This window comes from Pimephales promelas, chromosome 3, assembly GCF_988280905.1.
Source record: "Pimephales promelas chromosome 3, fPimPro1.hap1.1, whole genome shotgun sequence".
NCBI classification, from domain to species: domain Eukaryota; kingdom Metazoa; phylum Chordata; class Actinopteri; order Cypriniformes; family Leuciscidae; genus Pimephales; species Pimephales promelas.
Genome location: NC_142771.1, coordinates 45,563,699 through 45,580,436, shown reverse-complemented (window position 1 = coordinate 45,580,436; position 16,738 = coordinate 45,563,699). Strand labels below are relative to the sequence as shown.

The following is a 16,738-nucleotide window of genomic DNA, read 5'->3' as shown; positions in this document are numbered from 1 at the left end:
GCCCAATTTTGGCAGCAGATTTCGCTTACGGCCATACCACCTTGAGAACGCCCGAACTCGTCTGATCTCGGAAGCTAAGCAGGGTCGGGCCTGGTTAGTACTTGGATGGGAGACCGCCTGGGAATACCAGGTGCTGTAAGCTTTATGTAGTTTACTACCCTAATGTTCTAACCATTCAAATAGCCCAATTTTGGCAGCAGATTTCGCTTACGGCCATACCACCTTGAGAACGCCCGAACTCGTCTGATCTCGGAAGCTAAGCAGGGTCGGGCCTGGTTAGTACTTGGATGGGAGACCGCCTGGGAATACCAGGTGCTGTAAGCTTTATGTAGTTTACTACCCTAATGTTCTAACCATTCAAATAGCCCAATTTTGGCAGCAGATTTCGCTTACGGCCATACCACCTTGAGAACGCCCGAACACGTCTGATCTCGGAAGCTAAGCAGGGTCGGGCCTGGTTAGTACTTGGATGGGAGACCGCCTGGGAATACCAGGTGCTGTAAGCTTTATGTAGTTTACTACCCTAATGTTCTAACCATTCAAATAGCCCAATTTTGGCAGCAGATTTCGCTTACGGCCATACCACCTTGAGAACGCCCGAACTCGTCTGATCTCGGAAGCTAAGCAGGGTCGGGCTGGTTAGTACTTGGATGGGAGACCGCCTGGGAATACCAGGTGCTGTAAGCTTTATATAGTTTACTACCCTAATGTTCTAACCATTCAAATAGCCCAATTTTGGCAGCAGATTTAGCTTACGGCCATACCACCTTGAGAACGCCCGAACTCGTCTGATCTCGGAAGCTAAGCAGGGTCGGGCCTGGTTAGTACTTGGATGGGAGACCGCCTGGGAATACCAGGTGCTGTAAGCTTTATGTAGTTTACTACCCTAATGTTCTAACCATTCAAATAGCCCAATTTTGGCAGCAGATTTCGCTTACGGCCATACCACCTTGAGAACGCCCGAACACGTCTGATCTCGGAAGCTAAGCAGGGTCGGGCCTGGTTAGTACTTGGATGGGAGACCGCCTGGGAATACCAGGTGCTGTAAGCTTTATGTAGTTTACTACCCTAATGTTCTAACCATTCAAATAGCCCAATTTTGGCAGCAGATTTCGCTTACGGCCATACCACCTTGAGAACGCCCGAACTCGTCTGATCTCGGAAGCTAAGCAGGGTCGGGCCTGGTTAGTACTTGGATGGGAGACCGCCTGGGAATACCAGGTGCTGTAAGCTTTATGTAGTTTACTACCCTAATGTTCTAACCATTCAAATAGCCCAATTTTGGCAGCAGATTTCGCTTACGGCCATACCACCTTGAGAACGCCCGAACTCGTCTGATCTCGGAAGCTAAGCAGGGTCGGGCCTGGTTAGTACTTGGATGGGAGACCGCCTGGGAATACCAGGTGCTGTAAGCTTTATATAGTTTACTACCCTAATGTTCTAACCATTCAAATAGCCCAATTTTGGCAGCAGATTTCGCTTACGGCCATACCACCTTGAGAACGCCCGAACTCGTCTTATCTCGGAAGCTAAGCAGGGTCGGGCCTGGTTAGTACTTGGATGGGAGACCGCCTGGGAATACCAGGTGCTGTAAGCTTTATGTAGTTTACTACCCTAATGTTCTAACCATTCAAATAGCCCAATTTTGGCAGCAGATTTCGCTTACGGCCATACCACCTTGAAAACGCCCGAACTCGTCTGATCTCGGAAGCTAAGCAGGGTCGGGCCTGGTTAGTACTTGGATGGGAGACCGCCTGGGAATACCAGGTGCTGTAAGCTTTATTTTTAAAAAAAAAAAAAAAGAGTCAATGAAATGTTTCAAAAATCCTAAATTGTCTTTTTTCCCCCTCAAAATTCCTGAAATAGTCTCTCAGTTTCTTCAGAAAGCCTGAAAGAGTCTCTTTTTTTTCTTCTTCAAATAGCCCAATTTTGGCAGCAGATTTCGCTTACGGCCATACCACCTTGAGAACGCCCGAACTCGTCTGATCTCGGAAGCTAAGCAGGGTCGGGCCTGGTTAGTTCTTGGATGGGAGACCGCCTGGGAATACCAGGTGCTGTAAGCTTTATGTAGTTTACTACCCTAATGTTCTAACCATTCAAATAGCCCAATTTTGGCAGCAGATTTCGCTTACGGCCATACCACCTTGAGAACGCCCGAACTCGTCTGATCTCGGAAGCTAAGCAGGGTCGGGCCTGGTTAGTACTTGGATGGGAGACCGCCTGGGAATACCAGGTGCTGTAAGCTTTATGTAGTTTACTACCCTAATGTTCTAACCATTCAAATAGCCCAATTTTGGCAGCAGATTTCGCTTACGGCCATACCACCTTGAGAACGCCCGAACTCGTCTGATCTCGGAAGCTAAGCAGGGTCGGGCCTGGTTAGTACTTGGATGGGAGACCGCCTGGGAATACCAGGTGCTGTAAGCTTTATGTAGTTTACTACCCTAATGTTCTAACCATTTAAATAGCCCAATTTTGGCAGCAGATTTCGCTTACGGCCATACCACCTTGAGAACGCCCGAACTCGTCTGATCTCGGAAGCTAAGCAGGGTCGGGCCTGGTTAGTACTTGGATGGGAGACCGCCTGGGAATACCAGGTGCTGTAAGCTTTATATAGTTTACTACCCTAATGTTTTAACTATTCAAATAGCCCAATTTTGGCAGCAGATTTCGCTTACGGCCATACCACCTTGAGAACGCCCGAACTCGTCTGATCTCGGAAGCTAAGCAGGGTCGGGCCTGGTTAGTACTTGGATGGGAGACCGCCTGGGAATACCAGGTGCTGTAAGCTTTATATAGTTTACTACCCTAATGTTCTAACCATTCATATAGCCCAATTTTGGCAGCAGATTTCGCTTACGGCCATACCACCTTGAGAACGCCCGAACTCGTCTTATCTCGGAAGCTAAGCAGGGTCGGGCCTGGTTAGTACTTGGATGGGAGACCGCCTGGGAATACCAGGTGCTGTAAGCTTTATGTAGTTTACTACCCTAATGTTCTAACCATTCAAATAGCCCAATTTTGGCAGCAGATTTCGCTTACGGCCATACCACCTTGAAAACGCCCGAACTCGTCTGATCTCGGAAGCTAAGCAGGGTCGGGCCTGGTTAGTACTTGGATGGGAGACCGCCTGGGAATACCAGGTGCTGTAAGCTTTATTGTTTAAAAAAAAAAAAAAAGAGTCAATGAAATGTTTCAAAAATCCTAAATTGTCTTTTTTCCCCCTCAAAATTCCTGAAATAGTCTCTCAGTTTCTTCAGAAAGCCTGAAAGAGTCTCTTTTTTTTCTTCTTCAAATAGCCCAATTTTGGCAGCAGATTTCGCTTACGGCCATACCACCTTGAGAACGCCCGAACTCGTCTGATCTCGGAAGCTAAGCAGGGTCGGGCCTGGTTAGTACTTGGATGGGAGACCGCCTGGGAATACCAGGTGCTGTAAGCTTTATGTAGTTTACTACCCTAATGTTCTAACCATTCAAATAGCCCAATTTTGGCAGCAGATTTCGCTTACGGCCATACCACCTTGAGAACGCCCGAACTCGTCTGATCTCGGAAGCTAAGCAGGGTCGGGCCTGGTTAGTACTTGGATGGGAGACCGCCTGGGAATACCAGGTGCTGTAAGCTTTATGTAGTTTACTACCCTAATGTTCTAACCATTCAAATAGCCCAATTTTGGCAGCAGATTTCGCTTACGGCCATACCACCTTGAGAACGCCCGAACACGTCTGATCTCGGAAGCTAAGCAGGGTCGGGCCTGGTTAGTACTTGGATGGGAGACCGCCTGGGAATACCAGGTGCTGTAAGCTTTATGTAGTTTACTACCCTAATGTTCTAACCATTCAAATAGCCCAATTTTGGCAGCAGATTTCGCTTACGGCCATACCACCTTGAGAACGCCCGAACTCGTCTGATCTCGGAAGCTAAGCAGGGTCGGGCTGGTTAGTACTTGGATGGGAGACCGCCTGGGAATACCAGGTGCTGTAAGCTTTATATAGTTTACTACCCTAATGTTCTAACCATTCAAATAGCCCAATTTTGGCAGCAGATTTAGCTTACGGCCATACCACCTTGAGAACGCCCGAACTCGTCTGATCTCGGAAGCTAAGCAGGGTCGGGCCTGGTTAGTACTTGGATGGGAGACCGCCTGGGAATACCAGGTGCTGTAAGCTTTATGTAGTTTACTACCCTAATGTTCTAACCATTCAAATAGCCCAATTTTGGCAGCAGATTTCGCTTACGGCCATACCACCTTGAGAACGCCCGAACACGTCTGATCTCGGAAGCTAAGCAGGGTCGGGCCTGGTTAGTACTTGGATGGGAGACCGCCTGGGAATACCAGGTGCTGTAAGCTTTATGTAGTTTACTACCCTAATGTTCTAACCATTCAAATAGCCCAATTTTGGCAGCAGATTTCGCTTACGGCCATACCACCTTGAGAACGCCCGAACTCGTCTGATCTCGGAAGCTAAGCAGGGTCGGGCCTGGTTAGTACTTGGATGGGAGACCGCCTGGGAATACCAGGTGCTGTAAGCTTTATGTAGTTTACTACCCTAATGTTCTAACCATTCAAATAGCCCAATTTTGGCAGCAGATTTCGCTTACGGCCATACCACCTTGAGAACGCCCGAACTCGTCTGATCTCGGAAGCTAAGCAGGGTCGGGCCTGGTTAGTACTTGGATGGGAGACCGCCTGGGAATACCAGGTGCTGTAAGCTTTATATAGTTTACTACCCTAATGTTCTAACCATTCAAATAGCCCAATTTTGGCAGCAGATTTCGCTTACGGCCATACCACCTTGAGAACGCCCGAACTCGTCTTATCTCGGAAGCTAAGCAGGGTCGGGCCTGGTTAGTACTTGGATGGGAGACCGCCTGGGAATACCAGGTGCTGTAAGCTTTATGTAGTTTACTACCCTAATGTTCTAACCATTCAAATAGCCCAATTTTGGCAGCAGATTTCGCTTACGGCCATACCACCTTGAAAACGCCCGAACTCGTCTGATCTCGGAAGCTAAGCAGGGTCGGGCCTGGTTAGTACTTGGATGGGAGACCGCCTGGGAATACCAGGTGCTGTAAGCTTTATTTTTAAAAAAAAAAAAAAAGAGTCAATGAAATGTTTCAAAAATCCTAAATTGTCTTTTTTCCCCCTCAAAATTCCTGAAATAGTCTCTCAGTTTCTTCAGAAAGCCTGAAAGAGTCTCTTTTTTTTCTTCTTCAAATAGCCCAATTTTGGCAGCAGATTTCGCTTACGGCCATACCACCTTGAGAACGCCCGAACTCGTCTGATCTCGGAAGCTAAGCAGGGTCGGGCCTGGTTAGTTCTTGGATGGGAGACCGCCTGGGAATACCAGGTGCTGTAAGCTTTATGTAGTTTACTACCCTAATGTTCTAACCATTCAAATAGCCCAATTTTGGCAGCAGATTTCGCTTACGGCCATACCACCTTGAGAACGCCCGAACTCGTCTGATCTCGGAAGCTAAGCAGGGTCGGGCCTGGTTAGTACTTGGATGGGAGACCGCCTGGGAATACCAGGTGCTGTAAGCTTTATGTAGTTTACTACCCTAATGTTCTAACCATTCAAATAGCCCAATTTTGGCAGCAGATTTCGCTTACGGCCATACCACCTTGAGAACGCCCGAACTCGTCTGATCTCGGAAGCTAAGCAGGGTCGGGCCTGGTTAGTACTTGGATGGGAGACCGCCTGGGAATACCAGGTGCTGTAAGCTTTATGTAGTTTACTACCCTAATGTTCTAACCATTTAAATAGCCCAATTTTGGCAGCAGATTTCGCTTACGGCCATACCACCTTGAGAACGCCCGAACTCGTCTGATCTCGGAAGCTAAGCAGGGTCGGGCCTGGTTAGTACTTGGATGGGAGACCGCCTGGGAATACCAGGTGCTGTAAGCTTTATATAGTTTACTACCCTAATGTTTTAACTATTCAAATAGCCCAATTTTGGCAGCAGATTTCGCTTACGGCCATACCACCTTGAGAACGCCCGAACTCGTCTGATCTCGGAAGCTAAGCAGGGTCGGGCCTGGTTAGTACTTGGATGGGAGACCGCCTGGGAATACCAGGTGCTGTAAGCTTTATATAGTTTACTACCCTAATGTTCTAACCATTCATATAGCCCAATTTTGGCAGCAGATTTCGCTTACGGCCATACCACCTTGAGAACGCCCGAACTCGTCTTATCTCGGAAGCTAAGCAGGGTCGGGCCTGGTTAGTACTTGGATGGGAGACCGCCTGGGAATACCAGGTGCTGTAAGCTTTATGTAGTTTACTACCCTAATGTTCTAACCATTCAAATAGCCCAATTTTGGCAGCAGATTTCGCTTACGGCCATACCACCTTGAAAACGCCCGAACTCGTCTGATCTCGGAAGCTAAGCAGGGTCGGGCCTGGTTAGTACTTGGATGGGAGACCGCCTGGGAATACCAGGTGCTGTAAGCTTTATTGTTTAAAAAAAAAAAAAAAAGAGTCAATGAAATGTTTCAAAAATCCTAAATTGTCTTTTTTCCCCCTCAAAATTCCTGAAATAGTCTCTCAGTTTCTTCAGAAAGCCTGAAAGAGTCTCTTTTTTTTCTTCTTCAAATAGCCCAATTTTGGCAGCAGATTTCGCTTACGGCCATACCACCTTGAGAACGCCCGAACTCGTCTGATCTCGGAAGCTAAGCAGGGTCGGGCCTGGTTAGTACTTGGATGGGAGACCGCCTGGGAATACCAGGTGCTGTAAGCTTTATGTAGTTTACTACCCTAATGTTCTAACCATTCAAATAGCCCAATTTTGGCAGCAGATTTCGCTTACGGCCATACCACCTTGAGAACGCCCGAACTCGTCTGATCTCGGAAGCTAAGCAGGGTCGGGCCTGGTTAGTACTTGGATGGGAGACCGCCTGGGAATACCAGGTGCTGTAAGCTTTATGTAGTTTACTACCCTAATGTTCTAACCATTCAAATAGCCCAATTTTGGCAGCAGATTTCGCTTACGGCCATACCACCTTGAGAACGCCCGAACACGTCTGATCTCGGAAGCTAAGCAGGGTCGGGCCTGGTTAGTACTTGGATGGGAGACCGCCTGGGAATACCAGGTGCTGTAAGCTTTATGTAGTTTACTACCCTAATGTTCTAACCATTCAAATAGCCCAATTTTGGCAGCAGATTTCGCTTACGGCCATACCACCTTGAGAACGCCCGAACTCGTCTGATCTCGGAAGCTAAGCAGGGTCGGGCTGGTTAGTACTTGGATGGGAGACCGCCTGGGAATACCAGGTGCTGTAAGCTTTATATAGTTTACTACCCTAATGTTCTAACCATTCAAATAGCCCAATTTTGGCAGCAGATTTAGCTTACGGCCATACCACCTTGAGAACGCCCGAACTCGTCTGATCTCGGAAGCTAAGCAGGGTCGGGCCTGGTTAGTACTTGGATGGGAGACCGCCTGGGAATACCAGGTGCTGTAAGCTTTATGTAGTTTACTACCCTAATGTTCTAACCATTCAAATAGCCCAATTTTGGCAGCAGATTTCGCTTACGGCCATACCACCTTGAGAACGCCCGAACACGTCTGATCTCGGAAGCTAAGCAGGGTCGGGCCTGGTTAGTACTTGGATGGGAGACCGCCTGGGAATACCAGGTGCTGTAAGCTTTATGTAGTTTACTACCCTAATGTTCTAACCATTCAAATAGCCCAATTTTGGCAGCAGATTTAGCTTACGGCCATACCACCTTGAGAACGCCCGAACTCGTCTGATCTCGGAAGCTAAGCAGGGTCGGGCCTGGTTAGTACTTGGATGGGAGACCGCCTGGGAATACCAGGTGCTGTAAGCTTTATGTAGTTTACTACCCTAATGTTCTAACCATTCAAATAGCCCAATTTTGGCAGCAGATTTCGCTTACGGCCATACCACCTTGAGAACGCCCGAACTCGTCTGATCTCGGAAGCTAAGCAGGGTCGGGCCTGGTTAGTACTTGGATGGGAGACCGCCTGGGAATACCAGGTGCTGTAAGCTTTATATAGTTTACTACCCTAATGTTCTAACCATTCAAATAGCCCAATTTTGGCAGCAGATTTCGCTTACGGCCATACCACCTTGAGAACGCCCGAACTCGTCTTATCTCGGAAGCTAAGCAGGGTCGGGCCTGGTTAGTACTTGGATGGGAGACCGCCTGGGAATACCAGGTGCTGTAAGCTTTATGTAGTTTACTACCCTAATGTTCTAACCATTCAAATAGCCCAATTTTGGCAGCAGATTTCGCTTACGGCCATACCACCTTGAAAACGCCCGAACTCGTCTGATCTCGGAAGCTAAGCAGGGTCGGGCCTGGTTAGTACTTGGATGGGAGACCGCCTGGGAATACCAGGTGCTGTAAGCTTTATATAGTTTACTACCCTAATGTTTTAACTATTCAAATAGCCCAATTTTGGCAGCAGATTTCGCTTACGGCCATACCACCTTGAGAACGCCCGAACTCGTCTGATCTCGGAAGCTAAGCAGGGTCGGGCCTGGTTAGTACTTGGATGGGAGACCGCCTGGGAATACCAGGTGCTGTAAGCTTTATATAGTTTACTACCCTAATGTTCTAACCATTCAAATAGCCCAATTTTGGCAGCAGATTTCGCTTACGGCCATACCACCTTGAGAACGCCCGAACTCGTCTGATCTCGGAAGCTAAGCAGGGTCGGGCCTGGTTAGTACTTGGATGGGAGACCGCCTGGGAATACCAGGTGCTGTAAGCTTTATATAGTTTACTACCCTAATGTTTTAACTATTCAAATAGCCCAATTTTGGCAGCAGATTTCGCTTACGGCCATACCACCTTGAGAACGCCCGAACTCGTCTGATCTCGGAAGCTAAGCAGGGTCGGGCCTGGTTAGTACTTGGATGGGAGACCGCCTGGGAATACCAGGTGCTGTAAGCTTTATTGTTTAAAAAAAAAAAAAAAAAAAAGAGTCAATGAAATGTTTCAAAAATCCTAAATTGTCTTTTTTCCCCTCAAAATTCCTGAAATAGTCTCTCAGTTTCTTCAGAAAGCCTGAAAGAGTCTCTTTTTTTTCTTCTTCAAATAGCCCAATTTTGGCTGCAGATTTCGCTTACGGCCATACCACCTTGAGAACGCCCGAACTCGTCTGATCTCGGAAGCTAAGCAGGGTCGGGCCTGGTTAGTACTTGGATGGGAGACCGCCTGGGAATACCAGGTGCTGTAAGCTTTATGTAGTTTACTACCCTAATGTTCTAACCATTCAAATAGCCCAATTTTGGCAGCAGATTTCGCTTACGGCCATACCACCTTGAGAACGCCCGAACTCGTCTGATCTCGGAAGCTAAGCAGGGTCGGGCCTGGTTAGTACTTGGATGGGAGACCGCCTGGGAATACCAGGTGCTGTAAGCTTTATGTAGTTTACTACCCTAATGTTCTAACCATTCAAATAGCCCAATTTTGGCAGGAGATTTCGCTTACGACCATACCACCTTGAGAACGCCCGAACTCGTCTGATCTCGGAAGCTAAGCAGGGTCGGGCCTGGTTAGTACTTGGATGGGAGACCGCCTGGGAATACCAGGTGCTGTAAGCTTTATGTAGTTTACTACCCTAATGTTCTAACCATTCAAATAGCCCAATTTTGGCAGCAGATTTCGCTTACGGCCATACCACCTTGAGAACGCCCGAACTCGTCTGATCTCGGAAGCTAAGCAGGGTCGGGCCTGGTTAGTACTTGGATGGGAGACCGCCTGGGAATACCAGGTGCTGTAAGCTTTATATAGTTTACTACCCTAATGTTCTAACCATTCAAATAGCCCAATTTTGGCAGCAGATTTCGCTTACGGCCATACCACCTTGAGAACGCCCGAACTCGTCTGATCTCGGAAGCTAAGCAGGGTCGGGCCTGGTTAGTACTTGGATGGGAGACCGCCTGGGAATACCAGGTGCTGTAAGCTTTATATAGTTTACTACCCTAATGTTCTAACCATTCAAATAGCCCAATTTTGGCAGCAGATTTCGCTTACGGCCATACCACCTTGAGAACGCCCGAACTCGTCTGATCTCGGAAGCTAAGCAGGGTCGGGCCTGGTTAGTACTTGGATGGGAGACCGCCTGGGAATACCAGGTGCTGTAAGCTTTATATAGTTTACTACCCTAATGTTTTAACTATTCAAATAGCCCAATTTTGGCAGCAGATTTCGCTTACGGCCATACCACCTTGAGAACGCCCGAACTCGTCTGATCTCGGAAGCTAAGCAGGATCGGGCCTGGTTAGTACTTGGATGGGAGACCGCCTGGGAATACCAGGTGCTGTAAGCTTTATATAGTTTACTACCCTAATGTTCTAACCATTCAAATAGCCCAATTTTGGCAGCAGATTTCGCTTACGGCCATACCACCTTGAGAACGCCCGAACTCGTCTGATCTCGGAAGCTAAGCAGGGTCGGGCCTGGTTAGTACTTGGATGGGAGACCGCCTGGGAATACCAGGTGCTGTAAGCTTTATATAGTTTACTACCCTAATGTTTTAACTATTCAAATAGCCCAATTTTGGCAGCAGATTTCGCTTACGGCCATACCACCTTGAGAACGCCCGAACTCGTCTGATCTCGGAAGCTAAGCAGGGTCGGGCCTGGTTAGTACTTGGATGGGAGACCGCCTGGGAATACCAGGTGCTGTAAGCTTTATTGTTTAAAAAAAAAAAAAAAAGAGTCAATGAAATGTTTCAAAAATCCTAAATTGTCTTTTTTCCCCTCAAAATTCCTGAAATAGTCTCTCAGTTTCTTCAGAAAGCCTGAAAGAGTCTCTTTTTTTTCTTCTTCAAATAGCCCAATTTTGGCTGCAGATTTCGCTTACGGCCATACCACCTTGAGAACGCCCGAACTCGTCTGATCTCGGAAGCTAAGCAGGGTCGGGCCTGGTTAGTACTTGGATGGGAGACCGCCTGGGAATACCAGGTGCTGTAAGCTTTATGTAGTTTACTACCCTAATGTTCTAACCATTCAAATAGCCCAATTTTGGCAGCAGATTTCGCTTACGGCCATACCACCTTGAGAACGCCCGAACTCGTCTGATCTCGGAAGCTAAGCAGGGTCGGGCCTGGTTAGTACTTGGATGGGAGACCGCCTGGGAATACCAGGTGCTGTAAGCTTTATATAGTTTACTACCCTAATGTTCTAACCATTCAAATAGCCCAATTTTGGCAGCAGATTTCGCTTACGGCCATACCACCTTGAGAACGCCCGAACTCGTCTGATCTCGGAAGCTAAGCAGGGTCGGGCCTGGTTAGTACTTGGATGGGAGACCGCCTGGGAATACCAGGTGCTGTAAGCTTTATATAGTTTACTACCCTAATGTTCTAACCATTCAAATAGCCCAATTTTGGCAGCAGATTTCGCTTACGGCCATACCACCTTGAGAACGCCCGAACTCGTCTGATCTCGGAAGCTAAGCAGGGTCGGGCCTGGTTAGTACTTGGATGGGAGACCGCCTGGGAATACCAGGTGCTGTAAGCTTTATATAGTTTACTACCCTAATGTTTTAACTATTCAAATAGCCCAATTTTGGCAGCAGATTTCGCTTACGGCCATACCACCTTGAGAACGCCCGAACTCGTCTGATCTCGGAAGCTAAGCAGGGTCGGGCCTGGTTAGTACTTGGATGGGAGACCGCCTGGGAATACCAGGTGCTGTAAGCTTTATTGTTTAAAAAAAAAAAAAAAAAAAAAGAGTCAATGAAATGTTTCAAAAATCCTAAATTGTCTTTTTTCCCCTCAAAATTCCTGAAATAGTCTCTCAGTTTCTTCAGAAAGCCTGAAAGAGTCTCTTTTTTTTCTTCTTCAAATAGCCCAATTTTGGCTGCAGATTTCGCTTACGGCCATACCACCTTGAGAACGCCCGAACTCGTCTGATCTCGGAAGCTAAGCAGGGTCGGGCCTGGTTAGTACTTGGATGGGAGACCGCCTGGGAATACCAGGTGCTGTAAGCTTTATGTAGTTTACTACCCTAATGTTCTAACCATTCAAATAGCCCAATTTTGGCAGCAGATTTCGCTTACGGCCATACCACCTTGAGAACGCCCGAACTCGTCTGATCTCGGAAGCTAAGCAGGGTCGGGCCTGGTTAGTACTTGGATGGGAGACCGCCTGGGAATACCAGGTGCTGTAAGCTTTATGTAGTTTACTACCCTAATGTTCTAACCATTCAAATAGCCCAATTTTGGCAGGAGATTTCGCTTACGACCATACCACCTTGAGAACGCCCGAACTCGTCTTATCTCGGAAGCTAAGCAGGGTCGGGCCTGGTTAGTACTTGGATGGGAGACCGCCTGGGAATACCAGGTGCTGTAAGCTTTATGTAGTTTACTACCCTAATGTTCTAACCATTCAAATAGCCCAATTTTGGCAGCAGATTTCGCTTACGGCCATACCACCTTGAGAACGCCCGAACTCGTCTGATCTCGGAAGCTAAGCAGGGTCGGGCCTGGTTAGTACTTGGATGGGAGACCGCCTGGGAATACCAGGTGCTGTAAGCTTTATTGTTTAAAAAAAAAAAAAAAAAAAAAGAGTCAATGAAATGTTTCAAAAATCCTAAATTGTCTTTTTTCCCCTCAAAATTCCTGAAATAGTCTCTCAGTTTCTTCAGAAAGCCTGAAAGAGTCTCTTTTTTTTCTTCTTCAAATAGCCCAATTTTGGCTGCAGATTTCGCTTACGGCCATACCACCTTGAGAACGCCCGAACTCGTCTGATCTCGGAAGCTAAGCAGGGTCGGGCCTGGTTAGTACTTGGATGGGAGACCGCCTGGGAATACCAGGTGCTGTAAGCTTTATGTAGTTTACTACCCTAATGTTCTAACCATTCAAATAGCCCAATTTTGGCAGCAGATTTCGCTTACGGCCATACCACCTTGAGAACGCCCGAACTCGTCTGATCTCGGAAGCTAAGCAGGGTCGGGCCTGGTTAGTACTTGGATGGGAGACCGCCTGGGAATACCAGGTGCTGTAAGCTTTATGTAGTTTACTACCCTAATGTTCTAACCATTCAAATAGCCCAATTTTGGCAGGAGATTTCGCTTACGACCATACCACCTTGAGAACGCCCGAACTCGTCTGATCTCGGAAGCTAAGCAGGGTCGGGCCTGGTTAGTACTTGGATGGGAGACCGCCTGGGAATACCAGGTGCTGTAAGCTTTATGTAGTTTACTACCCTAATGTTCTAACCATTCAAATAGCCCAATTTTGGCAGCAGATTTCGCTTAAGGCCATACCACCTTGAGAACGCCCGAACTCGTCTGATCTCGGAAGCTAAGCAGGGTCGGGCCTGGTTAGTACTTGGATGGGAGACCGCCTGGGAATACCAGGTGCTGTAAGCTTTATATAGTTTACTACCCTAATGTTCTAACCATTCAAATAGCCCAATTTTGGCAGCAGATTTCGCTTACGGCCATACCACCTTGAGAACGCCCGAACTCGTCTGATCTCGGAAGCTAAGCAGGGTCGGGCCTGGTTAGTACTTGGATGGGAGACCGCCTGGGAATACCAGGTGCTGTAAGCTTTATATAGTTTACTACCCTAATGTTTTAACTATTCAAATAGCCCAATTTTGGCAGCAGATTTCGCTTACGGCCATACCACCTTGAGAACGCCCGAACTCGTCTGATCTCGGAAGCTAAGCAGGGTCGGGCCTGGTTAGTACTTGGATGGGAGACCGCCTGGGAATAGCAGGTGCTGTAAGCTTTATATAGTTTACTACCCTAATGTTCTAACCATTCAAATAGCCCAATTTTGGCAGCAGATTTCGCTTACGGCCATACCACCTTGAGAACGCCCGAACTCGTCTGATCTCGGAAGCTAAGCAGGGTCGGGCCTGGTTAGTACTTGGATGGGAGACCGCCTGGGAATACCAGGTGCTGTAAGCTTTATATAGTTTACTACCCTAATGTTCTAACCATTCAAATAGCCCAATTTTGGCAGCAGATTTCGCTTACGGCCATACCACCTTGAGAACGCCCGAACTCGTCTGGTCTCGGAAGCTAAGCAGGGTCGGGCCTGGTTAGTACTTGGATGGGAGACCGCCTGGGAATACCAGGTGCTGTAAGCTTTATATAGTTTACTACCCTAATGTTCTAACCATTCAAATAGCCCAATTTTGGCAGCAGATTTCGCTTACGGCCATACCACCTTGAGAACGCCCGAACTCGTCTGATCTCGGAAGCTAAGCAGGGTCGGGCCTGGTTAGTACTTGGATGGGAGACCGCCTGGGAATACCAGGTGCTGTAAGCTTTATATAGTTTACTACCCTAATGTTCTAACCATTCAAATAGCCCAATTTTGGCAGCAGATTTCGCTTACGGCCATACCACCTTGAGAACGCCCGAACTCGTCTGATCTCGGAAGCTAAGCAGGGTCGGGCCTGGTTAGTACTTGGATGGGAGACCGCCTGGGAATACCAGGTGCTGTAAGCTTTATATAGTTTACTACCCTAATGTTTTAACTATTCAAATAGCCCAATTTTGGCAGCAGATTTCGCTTACGGCCATACCACCTTGAGAACGCCCGAACTCGTCTGATCTCGGAAGCTAAGCAGGGTCGGGCCTGGTTAGTACTTGGATGGGAGACCGCCTGGGAATACCAGGTGCTGTAAGCTTTATATAGTTTACTACCCTAATGTTCTAACCATTCAAATAGCCCAATTTTGGCAGCAGATTTCGCTTACGGCCATACCACCTTGAGAACGCCCGAACTCGTCTGATCTCGGAAGCTAAGCAGGGTCGGGCCTGGTTAGTACTTGGATGGGAGACCGCCTGGGAATACCAGGTGCTGTAAGCTTTATATAGTTTACTACCCTAATGTTTTAACTATTCAAATAGCCCAATTTTGGCAGCAGATTTCGCTTACGGCCATACCACCTTGAGAACGCCCGAACTCGTCTGATCTCGGAAGCTAAGCAGGGTCGGGCCTGGTTAGTACTTGGATGGGAGACCGCCTGGGAATACCAGGTGCTGTAAGCTTTATATAGTTTACTACCCTAATGTTTTAACTATTCAAATAGCCCAATTTTGGCAGCAGATTTCGCTTACGGCCATACCACCTTGAGAACGCCCGAACTCGTCTGATCTCGGAAGCTAAGCAGGGTCGGGCCTGGTTAGTACTTGGATGGGAGACCGCCTGGGAATACCAGGTGCTGTAAGCTTTATTGTTTAAAAAAAAAAAAAAAAAAAAGAGTCAATGAAATGTTTCAAAAATCCTAAATTGTCTTTTTTCCCCTCAAAATTCCTGAAATAGTCTCTCAGTTTCTTCAGAAAGCCTGAAAGAGTCTCTTTTTTTTCTTCTTCAAATAGCCCAATTTTGGCTGCAGATTTCGCTTACGGCCATACCACCTTGAGAACGCCCGAACTCGTCTGATCTCGGAAGCTAAGCAGGGTCGGGCCTGGTTAGTACTTGGATGGGAGACCGCCTGGGAATACCAGGTGCTGTAAGCTTTATGTAGTTTACTACCCTAATGTTCTAACCATTCAAATAGCCCAATTTTGGCAGCAGATTTCGCTTACGGCCATACCACCTTGAGAACGCCCGAACTCGTCTGATCTCGGAAGCTAAGCAGGGTCGGGCCTGGTTAGTACTTGGATGGGAGACCGCCTGGGAATACCAGGTGCTGTAAGCTTTATGTAGTTTACTACCCTAATGTTCTAACCATTCAAATAGCCCAATTTTGGCAGCAGATTTCGCTTACGACCATACCACCTTGAGAACGCCCGAACTCGTCTGATCTCGGAAGCTAAGCAGGGTCGGGCCTGGTTAGTACTTGGATGGGAGACCGCCTGGGAATACCAGGTGCTGTAAGCTTTATGTAGTTTACTACCCTAATGTTCTAACCATTCAAATAGCCCAATTTTGGCAGCAGATTTCGCTTACGGCCATACCACCTTGAGAACGCCCGAACTCGTCTGATCTCGGAAGCTAAGCAGGGTCGGGCCTGGTTAGTACTTGGATGGGAGACCGCCTGGGAATACCAGGTGCTGTAAGCTTTATATAGTTTACTACCCTAATGTTCTAACCATTCAAATAGCCCAATTTTGGCAGCAGATTTCGCTTACGGCCATACCACCTTGAGAACGCCCGAACTCGTCTGGTCTCGGAAGCTAAGCAGGGTCGGGCCTGGTTAGTACTTGGATGGGAGACCGCCTGGGAATACCAGGTGCTGTAAGCTTTATATAGTTTACTACCCTAATGTTCTAACCATTCAAATAGCCCAATTTTGGCAGCAGATTTCGCTTACGGCCATACCACCTTGAGAACGCCCGAACTCGTCTGATCTCGGAAGCTAAGCAGGGTCGGGCCTGGTTAGTACTTGGATGGGAGACCGCCTGGGAATACCAGGTGCTGTAAGCTTTATATAGTTTACTACCCTAATGTTCTAACCATTCAAATAGCCCAATTTTGGCAGCAGATTTCGCTTACGGCCATACCACCTTGAGAACGCCCGAACTCGTCTGATCTCGGAAGCTAAGCAGGGTCGGGCCTGGTTAGTACTTGGATGGGAGACCGCCTGGGAATACCAGGTGCTGTAAGCTTTATATAGTTTACTACCCTAATGTTTTAACTATTCAAATAGCCCAATTTTGGCAGCAGATTTCGCTTACGGCCATACCACCTTGAGAACGCCCGAACTCGTCTGATCTCGGAAGCTAAGCAGGGTCGGGCCTGGTTAGTACTTGGATGGGAGACCGCCTGGGAATACCAGGTGCTGTAAGCTTTA

The 16,738-nt window shown here is 47.7% G+C and overlaps 86 non-coding genes and 1 pseudogene across 86 annotated transcripts; all 87 read left to right on the top strand.

Moving 5' to 3' along the window:
* Window positions 1-23: 23 nt before the first annotated feature.
* On the top strand, window positions 24-142 carry LOC148986347 (5S ribosomal RNA). The gene has a single exon (XR_016166701.1). It is a non-coding gene; the product is annotated as a 5S ribosomal RNA (ribosomal RNA).
* Window positions 143-205: 63 nt separating this feature from the next.
* Window positions 206-324, top strand: LOC148986346 (5S ribosomal RNA). The gene has a single exon (XR_016166700.1). It is a non-coding gene; the product is annotated as a 5S ribosomal RNA (ribosomal RNA).
* A 63-nt stretch (window positions 325-387) lies between these two features.
* LOC148986345 (5S ribosomal RNA) lies at window positions 388-506 on the top strand. Its single transcript, XR_016160479.1, has one exon. It is a non-coding gene; the product is annotated as a 5S ribosomal RNA (ribosomal RNA).
* A 63-nt stretch (window positions 507-569) lies between these two features.
* Window positions 570-687, top strand: LOC148986344 (5S ribosomal RNA). Its single transcript, XR_016163858.1, has one exon. It is a non-coding gene; the product is annotated as a 5S ribosomal RNA (ribosomal RNA).
* Window positions 688-750: 63 nt separating this feature from the next.
* Window positions 751-869, top strand: LOC148986343 (5S ribosomal RNA). The gene has a single exon (XR_016166699.1). It is a non-coding gene; the product is annotated as a 5S ribosomal RNA (ribosomal RNA).
* Window positions 870-932: 63 nt separating this feature from the next.
* Window positions 933-1,051, top strand: LOC148986342 (5S ribosomal RNA). Its single transcript, XR_016160477.1, has one exon. It is a non-coding gene; the product is annotated as a 5S ribosomal RNA (ribosomal RNA).
* A 63-nt stretch (window positions 1,052-1,114) lies between these two features.
* Window positions 1,115-1,233, top strand: LOC148986341 (5S ribosomal RNA). The gene has a single exon (XR_016166698.1). It is a non-coding gene; the product is annotated as a 5S ribosomal RNA (ribosomal RNA).
* Window positions 1,234-1,296: 63 nt separating this feature from the next.
* LOC148986340 (5S ribosomal RNA) lies at window positions 1,297-1,415 on the top strand. Its single transcript, XR_016166697.1, has one exon. It is a non-coding gene; the product is annotated as a 5S ribosomal RNA (ribosomal RNA).
* Window positions 1,416-1,478: 63 nt separating this feature from the next.
* Window positions 1,479-1,597, top strand: LOC148986339 (5S ribosomal RNA). The gene has a single exon (XR_016163736.1). It is a non-coding gene; the product is annotated as a 5S ribosomal RNA (ribosomal RNA).
* Window positions 1,598-1,660: 63 nt separating this feature from the next.
* On the top strand, window positions 1,661-1,779 carry LOC148986338 (5S ribosomal RNA). The gene has a single exon (XR_016165745.1). It is a non-coding gene; the product is annotated as a 5S ribosomal RNA (ribosomal RNA).
* Window positions 1,780-1,944: 165 nt separating this feature from the next.
* LOC148986337 (5S ribosomal RNA) lies at window positions 1,945-2,063 on the top strand. Its single transcript, XR_016162602.1, has one exon. It is a non-coding gene; the product is annotated as a 5S ribosomal RNA (ribosomal RNA).
* Window positions 2,064-2,126: 63 nt separating this feature from the next.
* LOC148986336 (5S ribosomal RNA) lies at window positions 2,127-2,245 on the top strand. Its single transcript, XR_016166696.1, has one exon. It is a non-coding gene; the product is annotated as a 5S ribosomal RNA (ribosomal RNA).
* Window positions 2,246-2,308: 63 nt separating this feature from the next.
* Window positions 2,309-2,427, top strand: LOC148986335 (5S ribosomal RNA). The gene has a single exon (XR_016166695.1). It is a non-coding gene; the product is annotated as a 5S ribosomal RNA (ribosomal RNA).
* A 63-nt stretch (window positions 2,428-2,490) lies between these two features.
* Window positions 2,491-2,609, top strand: LOC148986334 (5S ribosomal RNA). Its single transcript, XR_016166694.1, has one exon. It is a non-coding gene; the product is annotated as a 5S ribosomal RNA (ribosomal RNA).
* A 63-nt stretch (window positions 2,610-2,672) lies between these two features.
* LOC148986333 (5S ribosomal RNA) lies at window positions 2,673-2,791 on the top strand. The gene has a single exon (XR_016166693.1). It is a non-coding gene; the product is annotated as a 5S ribosomal RNA (ribosomal RNA).
* Window positions 2,792-2,854: 63 nt separating this feature from the next.
* LOC148986332 (5S ribosomal RNA) lies at window positions 2,855-2,973 on the top strand. Its single transcript, XR_016163735.1, has one exon. It is a non-coding gene; the product is annotated as a 5S ribosomal RNA (ribosomal RNA).
* A 63-nt stretch (window positions 2,974-3,036) lies between these two features.
* Window positions 3,037-3,155, top strand: LOC148986331 (5S ribosomal RNA). Its single transcript, XR_016165734.1, has one exon. It is a non-coding gene; the product is annotated as a 5S ribosomal RNA (ribosomal RNA).
* A 166-nt stretch (window positions 3,156-3,321) lies between these two features.
* On the top strand, window positions 3,322-3,440 carry LOC148986330 (5S ribosomal RNA). The gene has a single exon (XR_016166691.1). It is a non-coding gene; the product is annotated as a 5S ribosomal RNA (ribosomal RNA).
* A 63-nt stretch (window positions 3,441-3,503) lies between these two features.
* On the top strand, window positions 3,504-3,622 carry LOC148986329 (5S ribosomal RNA). Its single transcript, XR_016166690.1, has one exon. It is a non-coding gene; the product is annotated as a 5S ribosomal RNA (ribosomal RNA).
* Window positions 3,623-3,685: 63 nt separating this feature from the next.
* LOC148986328 (5S ribosomal RNA) lies at window positions 3,686-3,804 on the top strand. Its single transcript, XR_016160476.1, has one exon. It is a non-coding gene; the product is annotated as a 5S ribosomal RNA (ribosomal RNA).
* A 63-nt stretch (window positions 3,805-3,867) lies between these two features.
* LOC148986327 (5S ribosomal RNA) lies at window positions 3,868-3,985 on the top strand. Its single transcript, XR_016163857.1, has one exon. It is a non-coding gene; the product is annotated as a 5S ribosomal RNA (ribosomal RNA).
* A 63-nt stretch (window positions 3,986-4,048) lies between these two features.
* On the top strand, window positions 4,049-4,167 carry LOC148986326 (5S ribosomal RNA). The gene has a single exon (XR_016166689.1). It is a non-coding gene; the product is annotated as a 5S ribosomal RNA (ribosomal RNA).
* Window positions 4,168-4,230: 63 nt separating this feature from the next.
* On the top strand, window positions 4,231-4,349 carry LOC148986325 (5S ribosomal RNA). The gene has a single exon (XR_016160475.1). It is a non-coding gene; the product is annotated as a 5S ribosomal RNA (ribosomal RNA).
* A 63-nt stretch (window positions 4,350-4,412) lies between these two features.
* Window positions 4,413-4,531, top strand: LOC148986324 (5S ribosomal RNA). Its single transcript, XR_016166688.1, has one exon. It is a non-coding gene; the product is annotated as a 5S ribosomal RNA (ribosomal RNA).
* Window positions 4,532-4,594: 63 nt separating this feature from the next.
* LOC148986323 (5S ribosomal RNA) lies at window positions 4,595-4,713 on the top strand. The gene has a single exon (XR_016166687.1). It is a non-coding gene; the product is annotated as a 5S ribosomal RNA (ribosomal RNA).
* Window positions 4,714-4,776: 63 nt separating this feature from the next.
* LOC148986322 (5S ribosomal RNA) lies at window positions 4,777-4,895 on the top strand. Its single transcript, XR_016163734.1, has one exon. It is a non-coding gene; the product is annotated as a 5S ribosomal RNA (ribosomal RNA).
* Window positions 4,896-4,958: 63 nt separating this feature from the next.
* Window positions 4,959-5,077, top strand: LOC148986321 (5S ribosomal RNA). The gene has a single exon (XR_016165723.1). It is a non-coding gene; the product is annotated as a 5S ribosomal RNA (ribosomal RNA).
* A 165-nt stretch (window positions 5,078-5,242) lies between these two features.
* Window positions 5,243-5,361, top strand: LOC148986320 (5S ribosomal RNA). Its single transcript, XR_016162600.1, has one exon. It is a non-coding gene; the product is annotated as a 5S ribosomal RNA (ribosomal RNA).
* A 63-nt stretch (window positions 5,362-5,424) lies between these two features.
* LOC148986319 (5S ribosomal RNA) lies at window positions 5,425-5,543 on the top strand. Its single transcript, XR_016166686.1, has one exon. It is a non-coding gene; the product is annotated as a 5S ribosomal RNA (ribosomal RNA).
* A 63-nt stretch (window positions 5,544-5,606) lies between these two features.
* LOC148986318 (5S ribosomal RNA) lies at window positions 5,607-5,725 on the top strand. Its single transcript, XR_016166685.1, has one exon. It is a non-coding gene; the product is annotated as a 5S ribosomal RNA (ribosomal RNA).
* Window positions 5,726-5,788: 63 nt separating this feature from the next.
* On the top strand, window positions 5,789-5,907 carry LOC148986317 (5S ribosomal RNA). The gene has a single exon (XR_016166684.1). It is a non-coding gene; the product is annotated as a 5S ribosomal RNA (ribosomal RNA).
* Window positions 5,908-5,970: 63 nt separating this feature from the next.
* Window positions 5,971-6,089, top strand: LOC148986316 (5S ribosomal RNA). Its single transcript, XR_016166683.1, has one exon. It is a non-coding gene; the product is annotated as a 5S ribosomal RNA (ribosomal RNA).
* A 63-nt stretch (window positions 6,090-6,152) lies between these two features.
* On the top strand, window positions 6,153-6,271 carry LOC148986315 (5S ribosomal RNA). Its single transcript, XR_016163733.1, has one exon. It is a non-coding gene; the product is annotated as a 5S ribosomal RNA (ribosomal RNA).
* Window positions 6,272-6,334: 63 nt separating this feature from the next.
* LOC148986314 (5S ribosomal RNA) lies at window positions 6,335-6,453 on the top strand. The gene has a single exon (XR_016165712.1). It is a non-coding gene; the product is annotated as a 5S ribosomal RNA (ribosomal RNA).
* A 167-nt stretch (window positions 6,454-6,620) lies between these two features.
* Window positions 6,621-6,739, top strand: LOC148986313 (5S ribosomal RNA). The gene has a single exon (XR_016166682.1). It is a non-coding gene; the product is annotated as a 5S ribosomal RNA (ribosomal RNA).
* Window positions 6,740-6,802: 63 nt separating this feature from the next.
* LOC148986312 (5S ribosomal RNA) lies at window positions 6,803-6,921 on the top strand. Its single transcript, XR_016166680.1, has one exon. It is a non-coding gene; the product is annotated as a 5S ribosomal RNA (ribosomal RNA).
* Window positions 6,922-6,984: 63 nt separating this feature from the next.
* Window positions 6,985-7,103, top strand: LOC148986311 (5S ribosomal RNA). The gene has a single exon (XR_016160474.1). It is a non-coding gene; the product is annotated as a 5S ribosomal RNA (ribosomal RNA).
* Window positions 7,104-7,166: 63 nt separating this feature from the next.
* Window positions 7,167-7,284, top strand: LOC148986310 (5S ribosomal RNA). The gene has a single exon (XR_016163856.1). It is a non-coding gene; the product is annotated as a 5S ribosomal RNA (ribosomal RNA).
* Window positions 7,285-7,347: 63 nt separating this feature from the next.
* On the top strand, window positions 7,348-7,466 carry LOC148986309 (5S ribosomal RNA). Its single transcript, XR_016166679.1, has one exon. It is a non-coding gene; the product is annotated as a 5S ribosomal RNA (ribosomal RNA).
* Window positions 7,467-7,529: 63 nt separating this feature from the next.
* LOC148986308 (5S ribosomal RNA) lies at window positions 7,530-7,648 on the top strand. The gene has a single exon (XR_016160473.1). It is a non-coding gene; the product is annotated as a 5S ribosomal RNA (ribosomal RNA).
* A 63-nt stretch (window positions 7,649-7,711) lies between these two features.
* LOC148986307 (5S ribosomal RNA) lies at window positions 7,712-7,830 on the top strand. The gene has a single exon (XR_016166678.1). It is a non-coding gene; the product is annotated as a 5S ribosomal RNA (ribosomal RNA).
* A 63-nt stretch (window positions 7,831-7,893) lies between these two features.
* On the top strand, window positions 7,894-8,012 carry LOC148986306 (5S ribosomal RNA). Its single transcript, XR_016166677.1, has one exon. It is a non-coding gene; the product is annotated as a 5S ribosomal RNA (ribosomal RNA).
* Window positions 8,013-8,075: 63 nt separating this feature from the next.
* Window positions 8,076-8,194, top strand: LOC148986305 (5S ribosomal RNA). Its single transcript, XR_016163732.1, has one exon. It is a non-coding gene; the product is annotated as a 5S ribosomal RNA (ribosomal RNA).
* A 63-nt stretch (window positions 8,195-8,257) lies between these two features.
* Window positions 8,258-8,376, top strand: LOC148986304 (5S ribosomal RNA). The gene has a single exon (XR_016165701.1). It is a non-coding gene; the product is annotated as a 5S ribosomal RNA (ribosomal RNA).
* Window positions 8,377-8,439: 63 nt separating this feature from the next.
* Window positions 8,440-8,558, top strand: LOC148986303 (5S ribosomal RNA). Its single transcript, XR_016166676.1, has one exon. It is a non-coding gene; the product is annotated as a 5S ribosomal RNA (ribosomal RNA).
* A 63-nt stretch (window positions 8,559-8,621) lies between these two features.
* LOC148986302 (5S ribosomal RNA) lies at window positions 8,622-8,740 on the top strand. The gene has a single exon (XR_016166675.1). It is a non-coding gene; the product is annotated as a 5S ribosomal RNA (ribosomal RNA).
* A 63-nt stretch (window positions 8,741-8,803) lies between these two features.
* On the top strand, window positions 8,804-8,922 carry LOC148986301 (5S ribosomal RNA). Its single transcript, XR_016166674.1, has one exon. It is a non-coding gene; the product is annotated as a 5S ribosomal RNA (ribosomal RNA).
* A 170-nt stretch (window positions 8,923-9,092) lies between these two features.
* On the top strand, window positions 9,093-9,211 carry LOC148986300 (5S ribosomal RNA). The gene has a single exon (XR_016166673.1). It is a non-coding gene; the product is annotated as a 5S ribosomal RNA (ribosomal RNA).
* Window positions 9,212-9,274: 63 nt separating this feature from the next.
* Window positions 9,275-9,393, top strand: LOC148986299 (5S ribosomal RNA). The gene has a single exon (XR_016166672.1). It is a non-coding gene; the product is annotated as a 5S ribosomal RNA (ribosomal RNA).
* A 63-nt stretch (window positions 9,394-9,456) lies between these two features.
* Window positions 9,457-9,575, top strand: LOC148986298 (5S ribosomal RNA). The gene has a single exon (XR_016162824.1). It is a non-coding gene; the product is annotated as a 5S ribosomal RNA (ribosomal RNA).
* A 63-nt stretch (window positions 9,576-9,638) lies between these two features.
* LOC148986297 (5S ribosomal RNA) lies at window positions 9,639-9,757 on the top strand. Its single transcript, XR_016166671.1, has one exon. It is a non-coding gene; the product is annotated as a 5S ribosomal RNA (ribosomal RNA).
* A 63-nt stretch (window positions 9,758-9,820) lies between these two features.
* Window positions 9,821-9,939, top strand: LOC148986296 (5S ribosomal RNA). Its single transcript, XR_016166669.1, has one exon. It is a non-coding gene; the product is annotated as a 5S ribosomal RNA (ribosomal RNA).
* Window positions 9,940-10,002: 63 nt separating this feature from the next.
* On the top strand, window positions 10,003-10,121 carry LOC148986295 (5S ribosomal RNA). The gene has a single exon (XR_016166668.1). It is a non-coding gene; the product is annotated as a 5S ribosomal RNA (ribosomal RNA).
* Window positions 10,122-10,184: 63 nt separating this feature from the next.
* On the top strand, window positions 10,185-10,303 carry LOC148986294 (5S ribosomal RNA). The gene has a single exon (XR_016162211.1). It is a non-coding gene; the product is annotated as a 5S ribosomal RNA (ribosomal RNA).
* A 63-nt stretch (window positions 10,304-10,366) lies between these two features.
* LOC148986293 (5S ribosomal RNA) lies at window positions 10,367-10,485 on the top strand. Its single transcript, XR_016166667.1, has one exon. It is a non-coding gene; the product is annotated as a 5S ribosomal RNA (ribosomal RNA).
* A 63-nt stretch (window positions 10,486-10,548) lies between these two features.
* On the top strand, window positions 10,549-10,667 carry LOC148986292 (5S ribosomal RNA). Its single transcript, XR_016166666.1, has one exon. It is a non-coding gene; the product is annotated as a 5S ribosomal RNA (ribosomal RNA).
* Window positions 10,668-10,833: 166 nt separating this feature from the next.
* LOC148986291 (5S ribosomal RNA) lies at window positions 10,834-10,952 on the top strand. Its single transcript, XR_016166665.1, has one exon. It is a non-coding gene; the product is annotated as a 5S ribosomal RNA (ribosomal RNA).
* Window positions 10,953-11,015: 63 nt separating this feature from the next.
* Window positions 11,016-11,134, top strand: LOC148986290 (5S ribosomal RNA). Its single transcript, XR_016166664.1, has one exon. It is a non-coding gene; the product is annotated as a 5S ribosomal RNA (ribosomal RNA).
* A 63-nt stretch (window positions 11,135-11,197) lies between these two features.
* Window positions 11,198-11,316, top strand: LOC148986289 (5S ribosomal RNA). Its single transcript, XR_016166663.1, has one exon. It is a non-coding gene; the product is annotated as a 5S ribosomal RNA (ribosomal RNA).
* Window positions 11,317-11,379: 63 nt separating this feature from the next.
* On the top strand, window positions 11,380-11,498 carry LOC148986288 (5S ribosomal RNA). The gene has a single exon (XR_016166662.1). It is a non-coding gene; the product is annotated as a 5S ribosomal RNA (ribosomal RNA).
* Window positions 11,499-11,561: 63 nt separating this feature from the next.
* LOC148986287 (5S ribosomal RNA) lies at window positions 11,562-11,680 on the top strand. The gene has a single exon (XR_016166661.1). It is a non-coding gene; the product is annotated as a 5S ribosomal RNA (ribosomal RNA).
* A 171-nt stretch (window positions 11,681-11,851) lies between these two features.
* LOC148986286 (5S ribosomal RNA) lies at window positions 11,852-11,970 on the top strand. Its single transcript, XR_016166660.1, has one exon. It is a non-coding gene; the product is annotated as a 5S ribosomal RNA (ribosomal RNA).
* A 63-nt stretch (window positions 11,971-12,033) lies between these two features.
* LOC148986285 (5S ribosomal RNA) lies at window positions 12,034-12,152 on the top strand. Its single transcript, XR_016166658.1, has one exon. It is a non-coding gene; the product is annotated as a 5S ribosomal RNA (ribosomal RNA).
* A 63-nt stretch (window positions 12,153-12,215) lies between these two features.
* LOC148986284 (5S ribosomal RNA) lies at window positions 12,216-12,334 on the top strand (annotated as a pseudogene).
* Window positions 12,335-12,397: 63 nt separating this feature from the next.
* Window positions 12,398-12,516, top strand: LOC148986283 (5S ribosomal RNA). The gene has a single exon (XR_016166657.1). It is a non-coding gene; the product is annotated as a 5S ribosomal RNA (ribosomal RNA).
* Window positions 12,517-12,687: 171 nt separating this feature from the next.
* Window positions 12,688-12,806, top strand: LOC148986282 (5S ribosomal RNA). The gene has a single exon (XR_016166656.1). It is a non-coding gene; the product is annotated as a 5S ribosomal RNA (ribosomal RNA).
* A 63-nt stretch (window positions 12,807-12,869) lies between these two features.
* LOC148986281 (5S ribosomal RNA) lies at window positions 12,870-12,988 on the top strand. The gene has a single exon (XR_016166655.1). It is a non-coding gene; the product is annotated as a 5S ribosomal RNA (ribosomal RNA).
* Window positions 12,989-13,051: 63 nt separating this feature from the next.
* Window positions 13,052-13,170, top strand: LOC148986280 (5S ribosomal RNA). Its single transcript, XR_016162823.1, has one exon. It is a non-coding gene; the product is annotated as a 5S ribosomal RNA (ribosomal RNA).
* Window positions 13,171-13,233: 63 nt separating this feature from the next.
* On the top strand, window positions 13,234-13,352 carry LOC148986279 (5S ribosomal RNA). The gene has a single exon (XR_016163445.1). It is a non-coding gene; the product is annotated as a 5S ribosomal RNA (ribosomal RNA).
* A 63-nt stretch (window positions 13,353-13,415) lies between these two features.
* On the top strand, window positions 13,416-13,534 carry LOC148986278 (5S ribosomal RNA). The gene has a single exon (XR_016166654.1). It is a non-coding gene; the product is annotated as a 5S ribosomal RNA (ribosomal RNA).
* Window positions 13,535-13,597: 63 nt separating this feature from the next.
* On the top strand, window positions 13,598-13,716 carry LOC148986277 (5S ribosomal RNA). The gene has a single exon (XR_016162280.1). It is a non-coding gene; the product is annotated as a 5S ribosomal RNA (ribosomal RNA).
* Window positions 13,717-13,779: 63 nt separating this feature from the next.
* On the top strand, window positions 13,780-13,898 carry LOC148986276 (5S ribosomal RNA). Its single transcript, XR_016166652.1, has one exon. It is a non-coding gene; the product is annotated as a 5S ribosomal RNA (ribosomal RNA).
* A 63-nt stretch (window positions 13,899-13,961) lies between these two features.
* Window positions 13,962-14,080, top strand: LOC148986275 (5S ribosomal RNA). Its single transcript, XR_016161136.1, has one exon. It is a non-coding gene; the product is annotated as a 5S ribosomal RNA (ribosomal RNA).
* A 63-nt stretch (window positions 14,081-14,143) lies between these two features.
* LOC148986274 (5S ribosomal RNA) lies at window positions 14,144-14,262 on the top strand. Its single transcript, XR_016166651.1, has one exon. It is a non-coding gene; the product is annotated as a 5S ribosomal RNA (ribosomal RNA).
* Window positions 14,263-14,325: 63 nt separating this feature from the next.
* On the top strand, window positions 14,326-14,444 carry LOC148986273 (5S ribosomal RNA). The gene has a single exon (XR_016166650.1). It is a non-coding gene; the product is annotated as a 5S ribosomal RNA (ribosomal RNA).
* A 63-nt stretch (window positions 14,445-14,507) lies between these two features.
* On the top strand, window positions 14,508-14,626 carry LOC148986272 (5S ribosomal RNA). The gene has a single exon (XR_016166649.1). It is a non-coding gene; the product is annotated as a 5S ribosomal RNA (ribosomal RNA).
* Window positions 14,627-14,689: 63 nt separating this feature from the next.
* On the top strand, window positions 14,690-14,808 carry LOC148986271 (5S ribosomal RNA). Its single transcript, XR_016166648.1, has one exon. It is a non-coding gene; the product is annotated as a 5S ribosomal RNA (ribosomal RNA).
* Window positions 14,809-14,871: 63 nt separating this feature from the next.
* On the top strand, window positions 14,872-14,990 carry LOC148986270 (5S ribosomal RNA). The gene has a single exon (XR_016166646.1). It is a non-coding gene; the product is annotated as a 5S ribosomal RNA (ribosomal RNA).
* Window positions 14,991-15,053: 63 nt separating this feature from the next.
* On the top strand, window positions 15,054-15,172 carry LOC148986269 (5S ribosomal RNA). The gene has a single exon (XR_016166645.1). It is a non-coding gene; the product is annotated as a 5S ribosomal RNA (ribosomal RNA).
* Window positions 15,173-15,342: 170 nt separating this feature from the next.
* LOC148986268 (5S ribosomal RNA) lies at window positions 15,343-15,461 on the top strand. Its single transcript, XR_016166644.1, has one exon. It is a non-coding gene; the product is annotated as a 5S ribosomal RNA (ribosomal RNA).
* Window positions 15,462-15,524: 63 nt separating this feature from the next.
* LOC148986267 (5S ribosomal RNA) lies at window positions 15,525-15,643 on the top strand. The gene has a single exon (XR_016166643.1). It is a non-coding gene; the product is annotated as a 5S ribosomal RNA (ribosomal RNA).
* A 63-nt stretch (window positions 15,644-15,706) lies between these two features.
* LOC148986266 (5S ribosomal RNA) lies at window positions 15,707-15,825 on the top strand. The gene has a single exon (XR_016162822.1). It is a non-coding gene; the product is annotated as a 5S ribosomal RNA (ribosomal RNA).
* Window positions 15,826-15,888: 63 nt separating this feature from the next.
* Window positions 15,889-16,007, top strand: LOC148986265 (5S ribosomal RNA). The gene has a single exon (XR_016166642.1). It is a non-coding gene; the product is annotated as a 5S ribosomal RNA (ribosomal RNA).
* A 63-nt stretch (window positions 16,008-16,070) lies between these two features.
* Window positions 16,071-16,189, top strand: LOC148986264 (5S ribosomal RNA). The gene has a single exon (XR_016161134.1). It is a non-coding gene; the product is annotated as a 5S ribosomal RNA (ribosomal RNA).
* A 63-nt stretch (window positions 16,190-16,252) lies between these two features.
* LOC148986263 (5S ribosomal RNA) lies at window positions 16,253-16,371 on the top strand. Its single transcript, XR_016166641.1, has one exon. It is a non-coding gene; the product is annotated as a 5S ribosomal RNA (ribosomal RNA).
* Window positions 16,372-16,434: 63 nt separating this feature from the next.
* Window positions 16,435-16,553, top strand: LOC148986262 (5S ribosomal RNA). Its single transcript, XR_016166640.1, has one exon. It is a non-coding gene; the product is annotated as a 5S ribosomal RNA (ribosomal RNA).
* A 63-nt stretch (window positions 16,554-16,616) lies between these two features.
* On the top strand, window positions 16,617-16,735 carry LOC148986261 (5S ribosomal RNA). The gene has a single exon (XR_016166639.1). It is a non-coding gene; the product is annotated as a 5S ribosomal RNA (ribosomal RNA).
* Window positions 16,736-16,738: the final 3 nt, after the last annotated feature.